At 36.9% G+C, this 26,388-nt stretch overlaps 1 long non-coding RNA gene across 1 annotated transcript in view; it reads right to left on the bottom strand.

Annotated features, from left to right (window-relative positions):
- Positions 1-12,508: 12,508 nt before the first annotated feature.
- Positions 12,509-26,388, bottom strand: part of LOC139690552 (uncharacterized) — a 77,260-nt gene continuing 63,380 nt past the window's right edge. The window contains exons 4-6 of the long non-coding RNA XR_011701478.1: positions 13,601-13,766; positions 13,339-13,417; positions 12,509-12,797 (exon numbers count right to left, since the gene is read on the bottom strand). This is a non-coding gene — a long non-coding RNA (uncharacterized lncRNA). The remainder of the gene's footprint in view (positions 12,798-13,338; positions 13,418-13,600; positions 13,767-26,388) is intronic.

Raw genomic sequence — 26,388 nt, 5'->3', positions numbered from 1 at the left:
TGCGCCACACAAGAGTCGCGAAAACTTATACTTTGCCTGCGAAACCGGAGATTTCAATTCCCGAGTCTCCAGAGCGTATCCGGTTTCGGAGAGAAAACTGGGGTGGAGTGGAATAGAGTCCATCAAGGCTGGCTCTTCGCCGACTCCCCGTGACTTTGTCCGCAGTATTTTACGTCCCAGTGTGTACAGATTCCAGAGGTGCACTTCGGCGAGTAGTAACTACACCTATGAATTCCCAACTATAAAATCAAAATGAAAGGATGTTAATCACTGGGATACGTGTAATTTGAAAGGATGTAATTATTTGTTTTAAAAAATTATTCTATTCACACGGACGGTTTCTTTTAACAAGAAAGAGGTCTACGCATACGGACAGATTTATCCCCAAAATAAATTTATTTCAGATATAGGTAAAATGCCTCAAAATTCTTCAAAGTACATCCCATGAGCGTGGACAACCTTTGGCCAGCGGCTTTTCCCCGACGCAAAGGCGGATTCTGGAAAGTCCTTCAGGGTATGCGTGCAAGCATCTTTGACGGCACTTATGGTCCCATGGTGGTGTCCTTTGAGGGAGGATTTCACTTGCGGGAATAGCAAATAGTCCGCTGGTGCCAAGTCGGGACTATAAGGGGGTTCGTCGCGTCGCGTTGCAGATGGTCATAGCAAGCTGACACGACTCTGCTCTTAGTCGTCCGTCAAGACTTTCGGGACGAGTTTAGCGTAGATCGTTCGCATCGCCAAATTTTCAGTGACAATGGTGTACATTGTCAGCTTATCAATGCCAATACGACTGCGATCAAGCGCACACTTAAACGGCAGTCTAAATTCAGTCACTTCACGCACACGTCGTCGGTTCTTGACCCGTCCTCCACACTCCCTCGGCCATCTTTGAAGAGCTTGTGTCACTTAATAACTGCAGTTTGCGACATACTGTCTTCCTTGAACGCATGGAAAATCATGCCCAACGTCTCTGTGCCCGATTTCCCCAGTCCGACACAAATTTGACGGCGTACCGCAGTTCAATCGTTCGCTGAATTTTGCGCTTACACCAAGTCACTGTGGAGGGGTCCACTAAAAACGCGATCTAGCCTGAACGAGCGCTTGCAGGCGATTAGCGCTTGGCGCGTGTTGAAGGTCATGATCCCCACCTCCGAGCCTGAGCGCTGCGACGCACAGTCACGCCAGGCAAAAACTTCTCGATACATTTTACCCATACCATGCATATCCATGTTTTTCACGATGTAGGCGTAAAAATGAGGGTCCGCTATTTATTTAATGAAAATGTGGCTTGTAATGATGTATGTGAGATAAAGGTATCCACAAATGAATTACGTTTTGAATGTGCAGCTTGTAATTGGAAATATGTTAATTGTGAATTTGTTTTACTTGGGGTGTATCGCTTTTCCTTTATCAATATCAAATCGTCAAAAGAAAAACTGGATTAAGTATTGAAATTATTGTATCTTCCAGACAGGACTATTATTTTAACTGGTGACTTTAATTGTGATTTTCTATTAGTATTCATCAGTAAATCGGAGCTGTGCGATGTTTTTGCCTCTAATGGCCCAAAAACGCTAATTCTAGAGTCTTCTAGAGTGACAAGTACATCCAAAACACTAATTCACCAGGAAACCACAAATGACAATCCTTCAAAATGTGTTTCAATGTCTGATTGAGGACTGTCTGGCTATTATATTCTTGCAACTACATTAACCTTGAGCAGTCTGGATCAACCAGACAGGTTTATTCCAAAAAGGCATATTGAGATTTTCATTATTTCCTTGGGCATTTAAGGCTGGGGCAGAAGTCTACTGAGTAGACTCTTTTAAATCTAGCTTTAATTATTTTTTCTTAAATTCTGTCATTTATTTGAGTTTGTTATCAGCTATCAGATTAAAAGAAAATTATTTGAAGTATAGGAGAATGCCTTGGCTGTATAGATGTTTAGATTAGTCAAGTTTCTAGAAAAATGCAATATTATTTCTGAATCACAATGGGGTCACCAAAAAGGTAGATCTAAGGAGTCAACACTCATGAATGATATCAATTCCATAACCCAATCCTTGAATAACCAGAATATAGTTCTTGCCTTGTTCCTGAATTTTACTCATGCCTTTGACCTTGTTCACCATCCCCTCCCTTTAGTAAACCTTATAAAGTGGTTGTCAGAGGTATAGTCTTGAAATGGCTAAGATCTTACTTATTTTGAAGGTCACGCATAGCGCAAATAACATAGAAATTTATGAGATATAAACACATTAGATTCCTATTCTATGCTAGCATGGAAGTTCTGCAGGGCTTAATATTGGGACATAATTAATTTTTCTTATTTATTAATGACCTATCATTAATAAATAAAAATGACCAAACCATCGATTCCATAATATTCTATAATGATTCAAACTTTATCATTTCTGATTAAAGTAATCAAAAGCTTCTGTTAAAAACAAAAATGGTTTTAGATATTGTCTGTAACTGGTGTTATCACAACACACTTAAATTATATTGCAAAAATACACCTTGCATTTAACCATGCCATATTGCAAGGGAATATTAAAGCTCAACAATGAAACTATTATTTTTGTATCCAATATTATATTTTTAGGTCTACATGTTCAGCAAATTGGTGTATGGAATACTCTCGTTAATAATCCGTATCATAAACTGCATGTGGTGATGTACACTATTAGGTTCCTGCATAACAGTGTCTCTAGAGGTATTAAAACTCAAATATAATTATAATTTATTTTCCAGGGCATTATATGGAATAGTGCTCTGGAGATCATCTGTATGCATGCTGAACAAAGTTTTCTTGAAACAGAAAAAGTTACTAGATGCATACTTAATGCTTCTTATAGGACACCATATACGCCCTTATTAAAAAAATCAAATGTTTTTACCATTCTATTTATGTATATTTGTCATGTGTGCCTTCATTAAATTTAATATCCATATCTTTCACACTAACCGCAATATTCATTCAGATTCAACAATAAATAATCATCACATTCGCTCACATAAATTAATATAAATCAGCAATTATAAAAGTCCGATGGCAATGGGAGTCAGAATTCAGAACACATTATCACTTGTTGAAAACAAGTGATAAATTATGTGGTTTCAAATTGAAACTCAAGACCTCCTCTAAATGAATGAATTTTTGGATGAAAAACAGTTTTCGCTCAAAATATTTCTATTGCATCATTTAAGGTCCATATTCTTTTTTAAGCATGTTCATCATTTTGAAATGTACCTGTATTTTGTATTTTTCTTGTGTTTGGCGACTCATGACGGCTCATCATGATGACAACCTTCATAATATGTATGGTCCATGGGCAATGAGAATATCATTATTGTTTAAAATAAAATGCTAAACTGGTATGAAGGAAAACTCTGTAGCTGTGTCTTTAATAATGAAAACCTATGGTAGAGTGCCTTGTATGCTACAGTTGAACTTTGTTATGTTCCTCTTTTTAACCCTGAAAGTGTTGGAACAATGACTCTTTGACATTGATGCCAATGATTCAAGATTAGTCAGTCACCAGTTCCATAATAATGATAAGAAGAAAGCAATCAAGTTGTCTGCTTGAAACATGACTCCTCTCTCTTGTATTTCGTTGCTGGCGAAGGCGTTTCTCCTTTCTTTGCCTGTGAAGCACCAAAGCAGTTGTCGACTAATGCGTTTCTGTAATTTATTTTCAATCTATGAAAATGGAAATAGAGTGCACAATGTGCTCAGCTAATGAAATTACTTGATGAGTTTCCTTATTTCATTTGCTATTCTAAAATATAATTTATAGGATAAAACCGATTCCTACAGGGGGTATTGCTTGTTATCAGACCCAATATCGTCCCAAGTTCTGAATAAATTATTTTGATACTATGCCTTTGAGGGTTTTTCTGATTATTTCTCTGGAGCATTAAGAGTATTTTTTCATCTGCCATGAGTATCTCCATGTAAATAGGTGCTTCTTATCTAAATGAAAAGATAGAAGATGGATTAATATACAGAAAAAAAGTACACCAGTACAATATTGACAAGGAATTTATATTGTAGAGAAAATTATGTGAGAGTTAAATACACAAAATGAACTTTCTGGTGTAATTAATTATTATGTCCACAGCCTTTGATGGACAATCATTATATTTCACTTTGAAGATGCTAAGGCACACCGACAGAAATATTCATGTTTCTTCAATTGCTAAATAAAGTATGGAATATTAATTGGAAGGAAAATGCCCTCGTGTTTAATGAATCTATTGTAACCATAACATAAATTGAATATTTATTTATGTATTTATTTGTTTTCCCATGGGAGCTCCTGGCAGTTGTTCACTGTTCACTGGGCATTGAGTGGCCATGGTGACCTGCTACTGACCTCAATATGGATTGCCCTCCCTTTGTGTGCAGTGTTCCTGGTAAAAGTGGAACCATATGCAGTTAAATTAATGTATCGATGAATCTTTTATCATCCACTACTTCTGTTCTTTTATAATATGAATTTCAAAAATGTTGGTAAATGTACTTTTTCAAAACTTGTCAGAATTTATTAAATTGATCTATATTTTACCAAAAATTTGGCATGAATTAAAAAATATACCAATCAAAGAGCTTTGAGATGAAAATTAGACCTCATAAATGTTGTATGGGTCAGGGGCAGCAACAAAGATTAACAACTGCCCACAGAGAATCAGAGGGAGATGGAAAGGTATAAAATAGTTCCAAGTAGCTATGGCTTGATGTAAGGTCAACAAGGTTGGCAACCAAAAACAAATGACCCAATGTAGATTCAGAGTCAGCAGATGTATGTGTTTGTTGAGATTTTGGTAACAACTGGAGGTGAAGACATGTATACAGGGGCTCAAGACTAATTGGATAAGTGTAAAGGCTAAAAAAGAAGACTGGGATTGAATCAAAGAAAATATGATCTTCATGAAACCATTCAGTAAATAGTGGAAAGATTCAGTGTGGGCTTTCAATATGTAAGAATCAGCTACCAAGCATAAGGGTGTGTGGGAGAAAGCAATATGTGAGCAGTAGGGTCAGGAAGGGTCCCAGTTGCCCAGGTCTGACTACTGTAAGGATGTATAATTTCATATTAATACTATCGGGTTGATATCCAGATGGCAAGGAATGACCACATTGGAAGATATATAGAAGTGAGTGGCAGGGTGGTCCACAATGACCATGATGAACAAAGGAAGAGTTGGCAAGGTTCATGAACAGCTGGGGAAAAGAAAGGATTGTACCACCTTGGAATCGTTTTCGACAACAAATTGACCTTCCAAACAGACGTGAACTACATTGCTGCCAAAGTAAAACAATATTTCAAACCCTCCAAAGATATTGTAAAATTCATACTCCATTACTAATAAAAGTCTAAATATCCTCTATTACTCACTACCAATCCTATCTTACAGATGTGAAATTATGGGGGGAAACTAACTTTGAACAGAGTAGACCATAAATTGAACAAGTCCCAAAGATGCTGTTTACTCTGGATAGCATTAAGGTATGGGATGCAGGAACAACAGGAAGGCTAATCTACTAATTCTTCCCAGACATTAGGGCACACCTTGAACTAAAATTTGAAATGAGCCAAAAATTATCGAAAGTCTTAACAGGGCATGGGAACTTACAGACCTATCTTGAACGTATGGGCAAAACCAACGGTGAGGAATGCAGTTGTGAACGGGCAAAGATACAGTCGAACACCGCATTCCTCATTGCCCAATATACACAAAAAACCAGAGACAGCTGGAGGAACGAAATACAGACTCAATAACATCCCTGAAAGAAATTGGAAAACTACTGCCAACAAGTTCAGAAACAATTGAAGAATTCCTGAAAGAAAACATCCAGGCCAGTGACGAAGACAACCTAAGAGTAAGAAGAAGAGCCTATTTATGAGTCGAAGAAACTAATTATGAATCAAGATTAAGTGACATTGAATTGAATTATGCATTGTATTATAACCAATTAATGTGTTATTATGTATATATATAATATGTATGTATGTATATGTTAATTATGTATTAGTATGCAACTTTGGGGGTTAAGGCAAAGGTACCTCAAAACTATGTAGATGAGTGAAAAAATAAACTCAGAGTGATCAACTGGAGACGAGGGGGAAGCGGACTAATCACCTGCTATCCATCAAACCTATTTATTCTTTCTTTTTTTCGTATGACCTAGTGGCTGTGACACACACCTACTGATAATTGTGTTTTGATGATGATTCTTGTTAATAAATTAAATAAATTTGTTGTTTTATTATTCTTCATTATTAATTCTTGACATGATTGTAGCCCTTGGAGGAAGAAGAGACAAATTGGAAGGAATGGGGAAAGGGAGGAAGATATTATTCAAGTGTAAGGTGTCACATTAAATTGTGTAAGGGGAGGCAGAGAAGTGCAGCAGTTGTTCTTCGGTGTATCTAAATCAAATCTACCTTAATCAGTAGATTACCACTATAAAAAAATAACTTTGGTGTCCATAAAAAATGAGTTCATTATCTCAATGCACTTAATACTCCAAAGATCAAAGGGCACTAGGACAGCTTGACAGCCTAAGAAACTACTTTCCATGGACATTGTATTATCATTTCTAGATGCCATGTGTTCATGAATATCTTAATAAACCCAGTACAAGTCACAACAGTTTTATGACATTATAAAACTTCTGGAGAGAAAACTTATAAGCAATTGACGAATAATCTTATGAATTTCTTTACTTTACATGCTGTAGTTTTCAAAACTTCATATTTATACCAATTAGTTTTAAAGCATTATATTGTTATGTATAGTGCGTGAATGTGCATATTATTATCCCCATATGAGCATTGAAACGAACTGTGGAAGGAAAAATAGGCATGAAAGAAACCACCTATAACTTTTTATATGGAAACTTGCTGAATCTCAGTAGCTAGTCTTACCAAAATATTTTTCCTTGGGAAGAATTTATTCAGCAAGATACCATTGCTCATAGGATTTGGAGAAAAAAATATGAAATTCTACGGCAGAGATGATTTCCCTGTTAATTGTTACTAGAATTAATTTTTTTAAGTTCACTAAGGTTATTGAAACAAATTGTAATCCATCCCATGTTCATATTTTTTTCATTTTCTATCCTGTCACATGAAAATAGGAAGTTTATGCAACCTATCAACACCAAAAATGTGTAAAACTATTCTCCATTGGTTACAAAAAAAATGTTGTCACCAATATCTTTATGATTGTAGATGAGAATCCAAATCCCTAAGAAGAATTACATAACGGAACAAGTAAAATATAAAATATGTGAATATTACATGATAGGTTAAAATTATTTTCCAATTTTGTTACATTTGAAATCCTTATGACAAAAGCAAACATTTATTTATGTGAGCTGAAACATTACAGGACATATTCAGATGTCTCCCATTCTTCCTATCACCACCCATCTTCTATAAAATTTACATTACATGCAAACGCAAACATATAAATTTAGAACACTCATTTTTAAGTGATTTCTGAGCAAAGGGGACAACTTGGCAGAGCAAGAATACTTTTAAGTTGTATTTAGTTGCATTTTCATTTAAATAAAGTCTTTCAATAGGCAATTTAAATACTGCCCTTCTGGGACCCCTACCAAAGCTCTGGTTTCCATCCAATCAGTGACCTCATTGCTGCTGCTATAGCATCTTGAAAACCTCCTCCAATCTATACATATCATGATCATACTTCAATGACCAAGTTTCTCAACCTTAAAAAACCACCCTCCGTATTAAAGAGTTTTAACAAATTTTTTCTTGTCATCCTAATTCAACATTCCTGTAATCAACTTTTTTCTTCTTGTGAAAGCTTTTTTGCTAAATTCAATGTTGTGTATGTGAAAACTGATGACTGGCTTCATATGTATAGAAAATATTAACATGTATCATACACTCACAGTGGCAACAAATAGAATAAATAGTTTTTATATCAAGTGAGTGTTTTGATATTTATACTTACATAAATGTGCAAATGACTTTAGCCATTAGTCGCCTCCCCTAGTATAACTATGATGTATACCGGTGAAAACATCACGTTTTGGAACCAAATGTTTGCTGTTTTTTAATTTATTTTTATGCTTAAATGCTACTTGTTTATGCTTTTAAATATTCTAACATTTAAACAGCACTTAACTTTACATTTCAAAGGATTTCATAGGTATTCCTTCATTTGAGCCAAAGCCACTTCTCTACAAAAGTAAAAAAAATTGAGTCGATACAGTCCTTTTAACCTGAATACTATAGCATACCGGAACATATCTTTAATTTATCCTGAAGCGATAAATTATATGGATATTAAATGTTACCACCTTAAAAGAAAACATCATACTCTACGATGAAGACAATTTTGAAATTTGTATATAATTATATCAATATATATATTTTTAATCAATCCCCAGAAATGTTCAATAGAATTTTCAATCAATTTCCAAGAAGTCTCTTTTCTAGGCTTATTTATGTAGTATCGGTGGAAGCACATAACACGCGGAGCTTTATTGTCTTCAATTTTTCTTATCGTCATTACATATTATTAATAATAATTACCTTGTACATAATCACACAAAAGAAGCTAACCACAAAGAAGAATATTGGAATCTATCAGCAGACCATTCACAAAAAAAAGAGACAGAAGCAGTCACATCACAGACTATCAATAGTCTCTAATTGCTACCAATGTTGGTGAAATCAGGTGTTGATGAAATGTTTTTATTCATAGTCATTTATTTGCAGTCAGCAGGCCTGGCCAGCAGCAGCTGTTATATATTGTGAATATGGCCCTATATACATATTTCATACAAGTGTTAAAGCAATTACTAGGGGAGTTCAGAAGAATGATTCATGACTGAGCATCAATTATACTTGCACATAATGGTTCCCATCCTCTGGGCGCAGAGGGTAGGATTACATAATGCATTCTCTTAAGGAGGGGACAGAGGTCTGATAGGGAGAGGGTGAAAGGGAAACACAAGGATGATCAAAAAGGAGAAAATAACAGAGAGATGAGGGGAGAGAAACTACAGGAGTACAGGAGCGGATATTACATGCAATTAGCAAATACAGACGCAAGGAAAATGATTGTCCAAAGGAAGGAAATGAGGGCTAATCTATATTTGCAAGGATAAATTTCATAATTTTATTTATTACCCAGATCAATTTTCAACACCCTACCACTAATATGGACCAAAAATTATCATAAATCCAAAAACACAGGGTTCACTTTTCACAAAAAAGCCATTTATTCATATTCATAGCTATACTACAGATGTAGTTTAAAAAAAACATGGTTCATTTATTTACAATCACAGGCATGCATATCTAAACATTCCTTTGCACTGAGTAAGCAATGTGCTGTGCATTTAGGAACTTTAATGTGGTTTTGCACCTCTGTGGTAGATGGTTACTTTCAAACCATGTCTAGGATATTTTTTTTCAAAGTCAGTCACTTTAAAATATGAAACTTTGTCAAAGGATCAGGGTTTTGTCCTGTGTTTCATTAAAACAAGCAGATTAACGTCATGAAAAATATGCAAAGTCTACTGTACAATATTTTGAAGCGTTAGTGTCATTAAAGTCATATTAGTCATTTTTGTCTCTTTCATCTACTTTTATTTTCTTTCTTAAGTGCATTAAAAAAGCTGCTCATGAAGGACAAAATTTGCGAATGCCACAGAAAGACAAATTTAAATATGTATTGTGGGGAATATTTGTTTTCACTTGTGTAAACATTTCCAGGCTTTCTCTACTCACAAATATAATGTGTGCCTTTACATTAGCATTATAAATGAATATTATGAGTGTGAATAATTTAATTAGGAAACATATTTATCCAAAATATCTTGCTATCAAATTTTATTTAGCATAGTATTACATTGCTTCTGTTGAAGTTACATTTTATTTATTGAAATTGTTCATGTTTATTGGGTTAAAGCATCATATGATTTTTAATTTCACAAATAATGAGTTCCATGCATCAGAAGAGTTCAAACATGACACAGAATTTTGTCTTTTCTGAAAAAATTAACTTTTAGAAGCAGCTTTTTGTTAATTATGTACATGTGGCTCTAAACTTGACAGGGTGAAAAACCTCTCAATGAAGTTTTATAAGTAAAGTTCATTTTTCATAGTTCATGTTCCCTTCATAGTTCATAGTTCATGTTCTTAACATCATGTTCAAAGTCATAAAAGTTCATAAATATTTTTGTCATGAGTCAATTCTTTCCATAAATTAATCAAAAGTACCACATAAGTGTCTCATAGAAACTAATGAACAAAATATTCAATGCACATGATTTGCCAAGTGATTGACTATCACTTTCTACTTCACATTTGTTAGTTAACTATCTTTATCACATTTACTGTCTTTCTTATAACACCTGAATAAATACATTATAGTGTTTTCATAAAACTTCCAATCAAAATAAATTACTACGATAAAAGGGATGCCTTTTCTCCTGAGATGAGTGACTACCTTCTACAAATTCGTATTAAATGTATTGAAGATCATAAGTAATGTGGCAAAATATGTATCAAGGCCATATTTATCACAAATGCATGTTTGCAATTCAATGTGCTCCATTACTTTGGGTCACAAAATACTAGTTTCACATAATCATTAACACAGTTTTCAGTTTCTTGAATCACTCTATGTCAAAATCAATATAGAGCAAGCTCGGTGGGTCAAATAAATGCTGAGTTTCACTCATTAGATGTTGAGAGTGCAAAAATGCATTCTCAACATTATATTTGGTGCTAAGAAATTAATATTCTTTTTCATTGATGAATATTTAAATCAGCTTATGCAAATAATATCCTTGGGTATGGCCACATATTTTTAAGCATAAGTTGATTTTATATTTCTCACATTCTTACCACTTTATGCTGGATAACTTCAATTGAAGAATAGGTAAATCCTATTCATAAATTTTGAATATTCATTGTTTCTCCTTAAAATATAATTTCTTCATTCATAACATCAAATGAAAGGAAACATATTTATCTCTTGTAGGTGATGGAAGATATGGTCACCTAAAATAATAAAGTCAACATCACATTAATTAAATGAAATTAATTCATGGAAGCCACAAGGTTGAAAATATACTGGTTAAGCATAACAATGATTAATGCTAGCATAACAAATTAAATAAGATTTGAAGATCAGGTACGTGCAGAGGGAGAGGTCAACATAGTCTTGAGCCATTGCTGCTTTCCATTCAAGAGTAAATGTTTTTATCTTAATATATTACCCAAGGAGAAGTTTCCCAAAATAATTGTTATAATATATTGAGTGAATATACACTTTTACCTCAAAAAAGTCCATAAGATAGTTATTTTAAGTAAGTAATCAGAATATTAAAGTATAATTTGAGCACAAACTTTAATTTGAGTGAAACATTATAAATACATATAAATACACTATAAATAAATCAATAAATATACATATATATGTAACATTATAAATATTGAGTGGGGTTGGGTCTTTGGTAACCAGAACTGAGAGCAAAATAGAGAAATTAATTGATATACTAAGCTTTACTGTGAAATAAATGTAGTCAATTTTGATTTGCAGCGAGTTGGTTACATATTACTAAGAAATATATTGCTCAGCCTTGTTACAATGGACAGTAGTGTTCTCCATAGGTAAAAGGCTTTCAAAGTAGGACATTTGAAAATCATAGATATTGATTTTTCCCTTACAGCAGGAAATTCTCAATAAAAACGATCATTAAATTAGTACATATACCAATATAATACATGCATATGCACTCAAATCATATTTTCAGTTACTATAGTGTGTAAATACACAATTTCTCTTCTTAAAACTACAGAAATGGTATTCCAATTAATGAAACTGCTCATTCTAAATAGATAAGTAAATACAATAAGACAATTCAATGTATGTTCAAGACTGCCTGGTTCACATTTTATCATTCAATTTACACATTTTGTGTATTAAAAACACTAAAGAACTTAGTTAAGTGAACCATAGCTATACTGTTCAAGTTTCACTGTTTAAGTAGGAATTTGTGAATAAAATTCCATTATACTCCTATTTGCTACTACAACTTCTTTCTGATTATCAATGCAGATCCACAGGCTTCTATCAGTTAGTAAATTAGGGAGGCATAATGAGCTACAAAATTGTAAAAAGATATGAAGAAATAACTGCTTATGTAGTTTTGTTATTAAACCTAAACTTCATAATGAATTAAATTATTCTTGACTGAGGAACATACCCATAGAGAGGTAGTCTTCATGTCCAAAGTTCCTGCTCTTTATACTCTGCACGACACTGGTCCATGCATAAATAAAACCAAAATCAGGCATGTATCTTTTCTTGACATTTGCCTATCAATTGTAAATGGGTACTTAGAATGTCCATTTTCATCTCATATTGGACAAAGTATTCTTAAGTGAAGATTCGGTTAATATTTTAGAGAGGTGATACAAGTCAGTGTTTTCAAAAAATTTATTGCAATTCAAATCATATGGAAAAGACTATTTACAAGATTAATACAATAATAATTTTACCTTAAAACCACAGAGATATAAATGACTGTCTTTTCATTTGGTACAAAATTTCCAAGTACATAAGTGAGCAGAGGAAAGGTAAAAAGAATCCAGACATTAGCATTGTCCTGCTTTAAATAAGAGCCACCATGGGTACTATAGGTGTTTATCGGATGAACAGAGTACAGCACTTAAAGTGCTTTTAATTCCGATCCAGGTGTGAATACAGATGGGGGCAGAGAGGGTGCACACTACCCTCTGAAGATGAAAAGGAAAAAAATTATGTAAAAGTTTTTCCAACTGTCCCAGGATGAATTTCAATTAATCAACAAAATATGCTTTTTTAACTACCAGGCTATCATGTATTCTTTTCTTTCTCTCACTTACTAGTATAAATATGTATTCCTTGAATTAAGAAGTATTTCATTAAGGATAATAGGGAAGGGAATCAGTAGAAAATATTGACCTAAAATATATTATGCAAACTTAATTGATCAGATATAATAGGTGTTATGCTGCAAGTAGGTGTCATCTATCGGAAAAATTAAGTATCTGCCCAGCCCAAGCAGAGATAGCAATACCACTGATAAGAGCATCACCACTAGGGTATGAGACCACATCCATGACGCAATTAAAAATCAGATTCCCTGCATGGCAATTAAACAAGTAGAAAATCTCTAGAATTGTAGGTGTCCCTTGAAGGGCCTTTGGAGACTCAGTATGGTAGCAGCTATAACTTTTGAAAAATTTAAGGCTACTAAGCAATTATCATAAGAGAAATTGGTAATCATCATGTTACCTGTTAAATTAATTGTTGAAGTATGATAAGGGCCATCAAATATGTTTTAGGCACTACAATATACTTGCCATTAGTCTTACTTCAGTAATGGATATGACACATAATACATCCATATGTGAACATAAAAGAAAAATGACCATAAGTGGAATCATAAAATATTATAAAATTAAGATATATCAATGCTATTTCTATGAATATCATTTGTCTAAATAGTATCAAAATCAGGAATTATTTTATGGCTACTTATAAAAAAAATACCTACCAATATTCAAAACTGCTTCACTTCCTTAGTAGAGAATATTTTTGCGTGATTTCGTGGGTCAATTCTAAATAGTCGTACATCTTCTCAGAGTAATTTGACCATGCCATCCATTGTTTTTTGTGGTAATATCTCTCTCCTTTATCACATGGGATCTGCACAGCACAATCTATTGTAAAAGAGGTTTATGAATTAGAGAAGGATTCAAAAATATATCAATTACCATTATCAACTTCCAAAGTACAATTAAACTTTGGCATAACATATTAAGTTATATTCAAAATAATTACTCAAATGCATATTTAAATTAATAGTTTCATATTCAGATGCATTAAAAATTTCCATTAGTTTGAAATACATATACCTCTTATTTTATGATTAGACCATTGAATTATAGTGCAATAATCTCTATTGATATATTCTTCAATAACATAAATTTTAGTACAAAATAAGACTTTTAAGGAATAATAAAATATACCAAATTATACTGTAGACATGACTTAGTTCAGGGCTGGGTGAAGGACTTTATCAAGGGCGGTTGGTGATCCTGTATAATATAGCACCAAATAGATGTGGACAATAGAAATTTTGCATCATATATTTAAATATTTTTGTGAGTTAATTCCTTTGATTATCATCCTTAATGCATTTTTTCCAAAATAGAACCAATGGTTATGCTTACAATTGAGGGATACAGACAAAATGATTAAATTGTCTTACAGCACAGTAATTAGGAAATGATTTTCTGCAACTTTGACATTGCATTTTTTCCTTCCTTTCATCAGGGAGGGCAAATGGCCCACATCTTTATCCATCCTCAACTTAAAGCCAGTGGTAGGTAACCATAGGGGTGTTACCCAAAACCATCTCATAGGATCTTGAATTAGGCTTGATAGGTAGCAAAGGAATTATAAAATTTACTTGAGCAGTTATGGGTTAGGAGGAAAACAATAGAAGCTTTATTTATATAATTAGTGCACCCCTTTGGTTGAACGAATTAATAGAGGTAATGAACAGGGATATAAATAGGGGTAAAATACTCATACTTAGAATAACAAGAAAAATGACTATAATTTACAAACGGAATTAGTCATTCAATATATAAATTTGAATATGCATTAAGGTTAAAATTGCTCATTTTACCAGGATGGTAATATCGGTTAATATTAAACTGCAGTTATCACAACTAAATATTATTGCTACAATTAAACATGGGTGATTTTCTGGTTAACAGAACTTCCTGGCAGGGGATCTGGATGGTACAGTGGCTTTCCACTCAGAGGGTCCAGGTTCACACCCTGGAAACCACAATTTTCTCAGTGGTATCCCGATCTCTACTTTGAGGTTCTTTTTGGAGAGCAATTAAAGTGAGTGCACCATTCATTAGATGGGATGTTAAACTATGGACCCTTTGGCGGCTTTCATTAAGAGTGAGAATGCCAACACTGGGTTTCTTTCCACCCTTCTTCCATTCCCATTTCTCCCTAATGGTACCATAACCATAAACACAGTAATCAACCCGAAGGTCGGTTTAGTAGGTGATGGTAGAGGTACAAATGACCTCAAATGTTGGTCACCTCCCATAATAGCTACTATTAGAAATTCCTTGAAAACTGTGGATGCTGCAGGTGAAGAAGCTGTCCCCCCAACTCTGAACGTATGATTTTGTGAATGTGTAGCATACCATAAGGCTTGGTACAATATCAGCTCTACTCTAACCAATGGAATTAACATTCATGTTGAGGACCTTGGTTTTACGAGTGATTTCATCAAAATATTTTTTTAAGAAAAAGAAATACATTTCAGTCAATCTCCCTGGTTGTCAAATGTTTTCTTTTGAGTCTTCATATCCTCCAATGAGCAGCTATATTTGCTGTGAAACTAGGAAATGCAAATTCAACTAAAATAACTAACTCTGAGAAAGAAAACTGTTTTCCACTACTTTTAATTCATGGCTTTTTAATTTTGTGGTTGCTTCAGTTACCCTTTACCTTTTAGGTTCTCAATCTTGAGCACTTCCACTCTCTCTCTCTCCACAATTCTTTATTAAGACATATTTTATTTTTTCATGGGAAATATTCTGATAACACTTAGTTGAGGCAGAGAATGAAAAAATGGCCCTAGCAAACAGAAATTTGCTCATCTAAATTTCTCCCATTTTCATGACTTTGCACCTATTATCACTCAATGTTTCTTTTTTCTTCAGTGTTGCTGTCATGTAAAACATACATCATGCATAAATAATTGGCAAGACTTTGAATTAAAATTTTTAAAATCAAGTTTTCAGATAGTTCATTCACAGTTCTACTTTCTATTTATTTCCCTCCTCTCCTGGGAGACACATCACCAAATTTGGAAGCTTAAATGACATTTGGTCAGTAAATACCTTATTGCTATGGGGTATTATCTTGTTTGTGCAAAGTGACATATAAACATGGTCTCTCACAATTATTAGGCAAGTTTATCCTCCATCCCTAAGTACAGCAATTGATTTTTATGATAACAGCATGGTTTACATTCTATGAGGAAGATTCTAAAAAGAAACTCGAGGCCTAACTTAGCTAGGATTTCGAAGACCACCCTGGGGTTTTTAGGAGGGAGTATTTATATGAGAGATTCAAGAAATTTGACAGAACAGGATAAACATTCAGACTAATGCAAATTCAACTTGTGGCAAATACACTATAAGACTGTTGTCTTTTATTCCTTCTGTCCGACCTCCCTTTCAAGTTTCGCACCTCTTCCAGCTGCGTCTGTTCTTCTCACCTTTGCACTGCCAGCATACCACACAAGTCGCACCAGTAAACTCACTGGTAGATTGAATGATATAGCAACTCTCTTTGCGCTCATACTAATAATCAGAGGTTTAATTCCATAACTTTGAGAGCTATTAGTTTCCAGTGAAAAGGCTATTTCTTCGTTAAACTTGATAGTAGCAGTTATGAGGGGACCCGACCGACAGCTGGGGTCATTTGTGCCATAAGGATAGGTGGGTAATTTGGTGGGGTAGGATATTCAGGGAATGGAGGAAGGGTGGAGGGATAGACGGCGTCGGCATTAGCCTACTCTTAACGAAAGTCACCAAGAAGTCCACAGTTAAATGTCCATCTTACGAATGGTGAATTCTACTTGAAGTGTTCTCTACAACACACCGCAAGCAGTGATCGGGAGACCACTAAAAAGTTTCCCACCTACGGGATTCGGACCCATTAAAATTCACGTGCATTGCATTTCGCTCAAGAAGTCGGTGTTCCCGTTATTTATTCCACAGTAAAATCGTGTTTGAATTCCATTCGATATCCGTCGATCAGGAAGCTATAGAATTTTCTCATGCGTAACGATCAAATCTTATCTTCGGAGAAATCATGAGGGAAAAGATGACAGAAGGTAAGGCGCATATTTTTCATTTAGCCAACAATTCTGAAATTTAGCCAACATTTAATATTGAAGGATGGTGATCTTCAGCCGAGAAAATAATGCATTATGATGAAATCTGAGTGAGATCAAAACAACTACCGTCAAAACATCATTTGTAATATGTTGCGAAGAGCTCAAGTTTTTCCCAAAAGCAGAAAAATTCCAGACATAGAATACTGGCAAAAATCTGTTTACGGTATCTACTTAGGAAAATAATAAATGTAGACGAAAATGTAGATGAATGGGCGACGTGTACAGGAGGATTATCTACCAACGTGATTCGTTTTCCTCTGGACATCATGTGCGTCATCATTCCTCGCCCGTGTATCATTTTCTCTCGCCACCTCATTTACTCCAAAGGACAAGGGAATATTATTAGATTTTTTTAAATTTCAACTGAATTTTCCTTATCCACGAAATTGTAACATGTACTATATCTCGTTCGGCTCGTCTTTGACTACGCCTGCTACGCATCTCTATGGGATGTCGCTTGATTCTCCCTTGCACTCGTTTGGCAATGCGGACACAAATGAAATGAATGCCTGGCGAAGGAATTGTATACGAAACAAGGAAAATTATCCTAAGCCAATCAAGATTTCAACCAACCTGCAAACCTTCCCGTATTTTTTTTATATAGCCACGTCGCTTAACTCATATGTACTTCCTGACTAATCATCCTAGGTCACGGTGGCAGCATTACGGAAGTTAACAGTGATCGAGTTCAAATCATGACATTTTTACTATTTATTTCGCAGGAGATGAAAATTAATAAAAGTACATGTTTGTGCGTTTACGCCGCGACTGCGAAAGGTCCAGAAAGCTGAAATTTGGTAGTCGGGCTTAGGATTGCATACTAAAAACCTTAAGCCTGACGTGCAGGACGCTAATTCATATTCTGAAATTTAGGTATTTAACTAATGAATATAATGGGTTAATTCCTTTAAAGAACCTATTTTAATGATCTACGTGCCCATGTCGCAGCTAACTTAATAAGAAGTGGAAAAAATCACACGGCGAAAATTTCCCAATTCATTTTATAATAGGCTATTCTACTAATCACAGAAAAATATGAACTTTGGATAATTTAAATTATAACAATACGTATTTTTTCGTTAACTTATCCGCTTTCATCCATGCTGCAACTGTTTTAGGGCATCTTAAACTCTTTCCGAACTCGAGATAATAGCATAGAGAGTGAAAATTGACAGACATAATATTGTGAATATGCTGTTGTGTCATCTGAAACAGGATAATTATGAAAGTGAGATAGATATCCTTATAAGATCGTTTAAATATTTTACTCTTTTCTTTAAATCCTTTGATCACTGAGAACCTTCAATTCCTTCACCTTAGGATCATTTTTTCTTTCTTCGAATCCGTCCGTTGAAAGCTACTATATTTTAATACTTCCAATATGCCGATAATTATAATATACCGAGGAGTACAAATTTTTTCATTAAATGTCAAAATAATTTACAAGAGGAAGCTAATACTATATCAAATTTTCGAATCCTACTCGCAGTATCTTTGAAAACATATTTCGGAAAAATCTGCTACTGTTTTCTTTCTTCGTTTGTCTTAAATGCTCCCTGGCACTTGTAGCTGCACCTTCCATCCCAAGCGTTCTCCCTCACACACGGAAGTTATTCCAGAGTGAAACTGTGACGGGTGTCATTCACCTTTGTATTTAAAACAACCAGTACCAAGAATCAAAGGAAGAGAAAGTTTGAGGTAATTTAAACGAGGCCATTGAAGGTAAGTGTGGAATTTTTCGTTTCTGTTCGCACAACGAGCTTTGACACCAATACACATGCCTACACTATAACACATTTGTAAACATCTTAAGGTGTTAAAATGAAAACATAAGAATATACAAAAATGGATTCTGGGACTCTGGTACTATTATCAACGATAACATTCACTTAATTTTTCTCTATTCAAAATGGCATTCCTTTAAAGACTACAACTAAAAAAAGAATACATAAGTCGACTATATATTTAATAGATCTCATCCACTACATTTTAGTTCTGCATGTCGTCAATAAGGGGAGGAGCTCGAAGCAATTTTCTCTTCCAGGAGCCCTTTCTTAAATCTGATTTTTTCTAATATCAGTAAATAAAATATTTTCTGACGAAATTGCGTATACTTAACTCTGAGTCGAAGTGGCTCATAGTTAAGTACAGGAACTGGGTGCATTGGGTAAAATGAAGGGGTAGATGCTGGCCACTAGATTTGACAGCGTCGGATTATCACTGTCAGGGTGAATGACTATATAATATGAAAAGTCACTTTTCCGGTACTGTTGCATGATCGCATGTCCAAATTTCGCGAAACAAAACATGAGCAACGAAGGTAGGCCAATTGGCGCGTGCTGGTTGATAGTACCCTCTGGAGTCACGCGACGAATGTCTATTTATTACCCGGCTTCCCCCACACTACGTATTGCTCGACAATTATCACCAAGTGGGCTTGTAAAAAAGAAAGAACTTGACGAAGTTGGAATCGAGTGTTCTCATTTATTGCACCAGGTTGAAAAAATATCAGTTTTACGACAAGAGGCACCCACTTTTAGTTATCCCAGTGGAAAATGAGGCATTGGTTAAAAGGCTGAGAAATTCGAAGACTCTAATTTTTAATTCGTAAGATATTTTTTCTGATCAACATTAAATCCTGCCGACCAGCCAAGTGGAGGCTCGCAGGATAGGACGTCGAACAAAGCCGTTTCATTCGATCGAGCAATCCTTCCCTACGACGTAGTCGATTACAACCGAGTAGTTTGACGACTTGAATTGAAAGCACTATTTACCAGAATGGGAAGGCAATACTTAAAACTATACTAAATTTTGCGGCTAATACTTAGATCGTCTTCTTTTAAGGAGGTCGATGGAATGTAAAAACGCTCACATAAGTATGGTGAAATAGCGTGAGAATATTATGAAATTCTGTAAGATTTTTTCCAGCAAGGGGGGGTTTCGCATTTCACGAAATCAAAGATGTAGAAAATGTGGTTCAGTGGTAAAGCATTCAACCGGGTAACGGAAGGGTCCAAACTGGACACCCGGATGCCGAAGGCGTTTTTCAGGAATATATATGACCTTGCCATGGCTTGGAAAAGTAAAGTTAAAAGCATTTCAAAAGTTTTACTGAGAAAGTAATAAGATTCAGTTAAGTCAAGTCTGAATCGATTTATTATCTTTATAACACCATAACATAAAAAAAACATTCTTCTTCGTGATGAAAGTGGTTTTCTAATATTTCAAGGTAATCTCACTTGGCAGGGAACAATGACCATGAGCGGGCAAAAAATCAAAGATAAATTTATTCAACAAGACGTCAATATTAAATTGTCCAGTGCATAAACATGCTCATTTATTGATATGCCAGCAAGGCAACGTGCCCGCATATCAACTTATAGGGTCGAGTTCAGCTTCGCCCAGGGCGTTGTGTTGACTCTGAAGGGTTCAGATTTAATAAAAAAAAGCAATTGTGGCTTATCGGAACCCCAGACGCTCACAGGACACGAGATGGAAGAAGAGAAAAAAAAACAAAATCGCGGTTGAATCTTCTCAGTACGAGAATTTCGTAGAAAAGCAAAAAAAGAATCTTCACGTCTCCGATTCTAAGGTGATGCGTGGATTGAGATTCCCCTTTGAGAGGAACGGTGTGGCGTTCAGCAGTCGTTGGGGATGTTGGCAGTGCGACCAACGACTGGGTGGACGTGGTGCGGCCATAGGCGAGCCGTCTGTGAGTGGACTTCTTTTGCCCCACTAGCTCCGACTCCCCCCCCCTCCCCCTTCCCTCCTCTCTCTCTTTCCCCACAACCCTTCCGCCGCCGCTAAGATATTTCTCCCCATCGCTTGCCTCTACATCGCCCGTCCTTCTCAATCTCGCCCCAGCCCACTTCCCCACAAAACCGATGTTGAGCATCTTACACGCAAGACTGAACCAACTGGTTCATTGGAGTCTGGCTAGCCATTGGGTTGTCTGCCGCTTTAGGGGACGTAATGCGTGAGAGGCTGACCATTATTTCACTCTTTTTTGTCGTCTCCCCACCCCTTGCCCTCTTCTCCCCTCCACCTTATTCCTTTTTCTTTTGGGGCTGACGCGTTTTTTGCTTCTTGCCATGAAGGCCGAGGAGCAGGACTAAGATGGTCCGGGGCCGATGAACTCTAATTTCCCTCGCGGCTTCCTCCCTTCCCACTTTCCTACCCTCCTTCCTTGTTCATCCCCCGTCCCCCTCGCCCTCTGTTCCAACTATTTTACGTCTTTCGTGTTTCTTTTGTCTCCGTTTCCATCCCCCGTTTTCTACCTCCACGTCCGTCCTCCCTCCATTTTCCCCACCTCATCCCGACTGACACCTACCTCATTCCCAAGTCCTAATCATCGTCCACCCTCGCCCTTGTCCCTTTAAGAGAGTTCTGCCGCTTCCCCCGCCCACTCCCTCCCCCTGAAGTCACGCGCCTACTCTATTGTCCGCCCGGTTGCCACGGATTGTGCCCCCTTTAGGGGAAGTCACTCCTTCCCTCCGGACGCACGCGCGCTCTTCCTCAGTCGGTCATCAAAAGTGCCTACGTGAGCCTCGGCTAGGTAGACGCCCTCACTCGCGGACAGTGCCAGAGGAAAGACTGACTAAAGCGATTTTTTGAGGAGCGGAGATAATCACTGGGGGAGTGTGCGAACCATATTCACGGACGTACCTTCAAGAGATCATGATGACAACACCACAAAATATGGCATCACAAAATAATATATACTTTTCAATTTGTGATGCCCTCAAAGAGTGGAGTCGAACGCAATTATTTTAATTTGCATTAACTGAGTCGAACAAGCATTCGCATCATTTCAAAGACTAAAAAAATATGCTCAACTGAGGAAGCACTGACGTCCATTAAACACCAAAGAACCCACTTCATTCGAGCAAAATTCCAACATACAATGTACAAAATTCATTTCCAGGCACAAATCCATTTCGAATCGCATAGTATTCGGGTTTATGTTCATCGGTAATTTGTACACTAACTGCCAAGGCATAAAAAATATTCATCAAGCGCTCCACGAGTTTTTCGAAACGGTAACATTTTACGGGATTTCCCTGGGAAGCAATTATTTCAATTGAAATTAAAAGGCGAATTCACAGGTAGTCCATTTAATTTCTAACTTCCTGGGACCACTTCACTTCAACACAAGAGCAATTAAAAGTTCCATTCGATTAGATTATTTATGACGATTAAAGATTCACTCGAGAGGCTGAAGTTATTCCAATTTTAAACTGCCCACGCCTTGGAAAATATTTTCTTGAAAGTTTTACAACAGAGCCGAATATAAATATGGGGAGGAGGGTACACATTTATTCACCGTTGCCGAATGTCAAGTGCCAGAGGTACCAGGTGGCAAGCGTCATGGTTTCTTCGAGTCCGCTTGTCATGGAGCTCTCTGAGCCAATAGACACTCAAGTTTAACCAAAATGAAACGTTTTTTATAGTGATCGCTGTAGTGATGACAGACGTTCTACTGTTCCTAGAGCGGAATCTCGATTAAAATCCTGACTCTTTGAACCGAAATCAACCAGGCGTTAAGAAAAGATAGAGAGCTCTTTCCCAGGCATCGAAGTCTCTTCCTCCATGCCTGCATGTTTCACTCAAGTTTTATATTTTCTGTTACAAACGATTCACGACTCAAGATTCGACTGAGAACCAAGCGAGGTATAACAGAATTGTGTGGCACACAGTACGAAGAACAATCACTTGGCAGAGGCATATCTGATCACGAAAGAAATTTATGGACCCGCGCCGGAGGGCAGTTCAAATTTTTAAAACATTGATCTCGCAGAAAAATATTTATGTTACAAAGCGCTAGGAAAATCCTCCCCTTAATCATTCTTGGTCCATTTTTCAAAGAAGTGACTTATCTATGTACGGTACTTGCGAGTCGCGGGGACATTAATCACAGCAGGAAGGCCAGTGCTATATCACCCGTGAGCGGCCCGAGTAGGAAGCGTCTTTATTCCTCAACTCTTCGAATATAAAAACTACGTTTTAGAAACAGTACGCGTAAATCCATTAGCTCTCGCGTTTGGGTACTGTGAAATTCATGGCCATCATATATAAAACTCAAAATATAATACCTTAAAGAGACATTCTCATAATCATTAAATGACACCAACTACTCAATTACCTTTTGCTAGTTATTCTTTGAGATCCTCTCTTATTGTGATATTTTACAATATTAAGTTTGAATATTCGATTTTATTTTATTGCATTAATTTAAAATAACCAAGGAAAAGACCTCCCGACATTTTTAACACCTAAAAGTAGGTAATAATTAATTAAGAAAATATTTACTTATTCTTTAGCATTATAAGGCTATTGATAGATTTAATACACGTAGATGACGGCCTGCCCGTCGGAACGTTAAACATATTCGTGAGCACCCTTTCTGTTTAGTTAAGGTTTGAACCATGGACACCGTCTATAGAACGGTACAACTAGATATTTCCTTGCCTCTTCAAACACAGCCTAATATCCTACACCACAATCACAGAAAATTTGAAGTAAAAGTAGGTCACATTGCTTTCAGAGGCTATGTGTAGTTCTAACTTCAGAACTTCTAACTTAACCCCAATTATTTTGACAGGCTTTTTACTTACTAGTATTATAAGTGAATAGAATAAAATCTATTTTCACAATCATTACATTAAATATTTATTCCAGTAAGCAAGCTTGGCTGGCGAATTTTTATGGTTCTTCCCATAAATGAATTACGTTTAATTCACCTTTTTATCAATTTTTTTCATTTGAACATAACTTAATTCAAACCAGCGTCATCGATTTAGGGTTACCAACCAACGGGCGATTTGTTTTTTAATTTTACCGATGCCAAGAAACATCTATCCTCAAAAAATAGGCGCTGGCTTTCAGAACTGTAGAACAGAAACAAGCGGGTCACCGTATTAAAATAGATGTGTGCTCTAAGATATGTTGGTCACAAAAAGCAGTTACTACTCAACTAACAAAAAATACTATAGTATGGGCTCGTTTCAACCTTTTTTGCCGATCATTTGATAAAGAGGGTATTGATAATTCGGTGCGTTAAATCCCCGCACACTTCTACGATTAAAAATACTATTTTCTGAATAATACAGAAAAGTGAAGGTAAACATTAATAATCTAGAATCAGAAGTTGAGAATTGGACGTTATATTTTTGGGGGTCCGTGGTAAGGCAAGAATACCAGTTCCAATCATCGACTTGACCACGCCGAGGCTGTTGAAACCTTTGGACCGATTTCATTTTAGCAGGTCGGCAAACGTCACTGCAGCGAACTGTCTCATTGCAACACCCACATTTCTATTGGGAAATCGCCCGCGGAAAAGATGGTTCCAAAGGAACGTTCCTCGATGACCGGCGACCACAATGTCTCTCTCACTCGTCGCGACATTTATCTGCACGACCGTTTAAGCCCAGCATACGCCCAGATCTGCGACTGCCAAATGGATAACGGATTGGGTGAGCAAAGCGCGAAACGCCGGCAGCGCCATTTGGCTGTCTCTCTCGTCTTTCGAGGGCGCATGGTTGCAAATGAGACGCAACGTCCGTTGGCACAGGTCGGGGAGTTGGTGTGCGTTCCACCCCCTCCCTATCTGCCACTCTCGAGGGGACGGAGAGGGCCTGGCGTTGGGGGAGGGGGTCGATCCATCAGTCGAGGGGGGGGAAGGAAGAGAGGGGCAGGGGTAGTCTCCATCTTCTCCAAGTTGAAGAAACGCTCATCTGTTCGAGGCGCATGTGTGCGTGAATGTGTACGTCGGCATGCCACCCCCACTCCTAAGCAAACATACACGCAGAGAGAGCCCGCTGTTCCAGCCTTCCTCGCAGACGTTTTATGCGCGAGGAACAGATAACGGTTCGCCTCGAGACCAGTTTGCATTGGTGGCAGCACTTTTTGATCATTTTGCATCCCGGTGCCAGAAACGAGGCGGCCGCGTGGGCCTTGCGAGCCCTCCCCCTCCATCGCCTAATTCCCCCCTCCATCCCTTCCGCCCCATCGTCCTCTCTGCCCCTCCTCCCGTTCATCCCACCCCCTCCATCCCATCTCCGACTATCGCCACCCTCCTTCGGCCTCACTGTCTCACCTGTAGCCCCATTCCACCTCACCAATCCGCTCGATCCCTCCACTTCTTCCTTCTCCAGCTGTGGACTCGGTCCCATAACCTGTTGAACGGTGACGAAGTCCTCAAACCTTTCGCCCCTCTTCCCCATTTCAGCTGATATCGACAGGAGAGGGGGTTGGGTGGCGTGTTGGCTTGCTGGCCGCGGAGGGGTGAGGGAGGGGAAGGCAGGGAAGCATTTTGTGAGGAAAGAATTGGCGTTGGTGGGTGGGAAGATAGCAGGGTGGGGTATTTGAGAGGGGGTTGGATGGGTGGAGGAGGGTTGCCGGAGTAGCCGAAACCAGAGAGGGCAGAGCATGACTGAACCGTGCTTTCCCATGATCGCTTTGATATATGGCACCCTATTTTCGCAGCCAACCCTTGGGTTTATTTTAAGGGTTAGAGGAATGGATAACTTGCGGTGGATTGCTACGATGTCGTTCAGTCGAAGAGAGGATCCGATTTCAAGTCCTTTATCCGCAGTGAACGGTAATTTCATCATTTTAATCTGAATATTTGAAAAAGAAAAGGTTCTTATTCGAGGTAAAACTTCTGGGCAGAAGAAAACGATACGTAAGAAAAGATTTTACTTCAAAAAGTTTCTTCTTTTTCCCGAGGCGAAGACAAATGTTCACAATTCTGAAATTTATCAATGAAATCATGGGATGAGATCTTTAAACAATAAAAATGGATGGATTCACAATATCCCTATTTTGGGAAGCTCCTCCTCTTTTGTAGCTATTATTGAAGGCAATAGCTTCCTGTTAAATATGAAATTTCATTTTCACGCAATACCGAAAATTGACATTTTTCGGAAGGGCTTGGCACGCAAAACGTCACAACTGAATGGTCTTGCAAATTCACGAAATGGAAAAAATGCTTGCTCACATAAATAGGTATTCTTTAGACGGGAAAAAATAATTACAGGAGGGGCGAATATCATGAGGAAGAAGAGAAATGGAAGACTTCTATGTGGTAACCGCTTGTACTTGGCGTAAGGGTTGTGAGTAGGAAAATATTGCCCACTCATATTTTAAAGAGAATTCTAGCAATTACATGGTAATTGAAAAAGTCTGATAATATAATAATTGGGATTGATTATAAAATAAATCACATTCCGAGGCCAAGTACTTGGGCATAATCCTTGAGGGCAGACAATCCCTCGGAGTTTTATCCAGGCTATATGGAAATGGTTGAAGCCGCGGTGAAAAATTGATTAATCAAGTCTACC

The sequence above is a fragment of the Hetaerina americana genome, unplaced genomic scaffold (assembly GCF_022747635.1).
Source record: "Hetaerina americana unplaced genomic scaffold, ioHetAmer1.1.p SCAF_3, whole genome shotgun sequence".
NCBI classification, from domain to species: domain Eukaryota; kingdom Metazoa; phylum Arthropoda; class Insecta; order Odonata; family Calopterygidae; genus Hetaerina; species Hetaerina americana.
The sequence above is the reverse complement of the archived record's forward strand: the minus strand, read 5'-3'. Positions and strand labels throughout refer to the sequence as shown.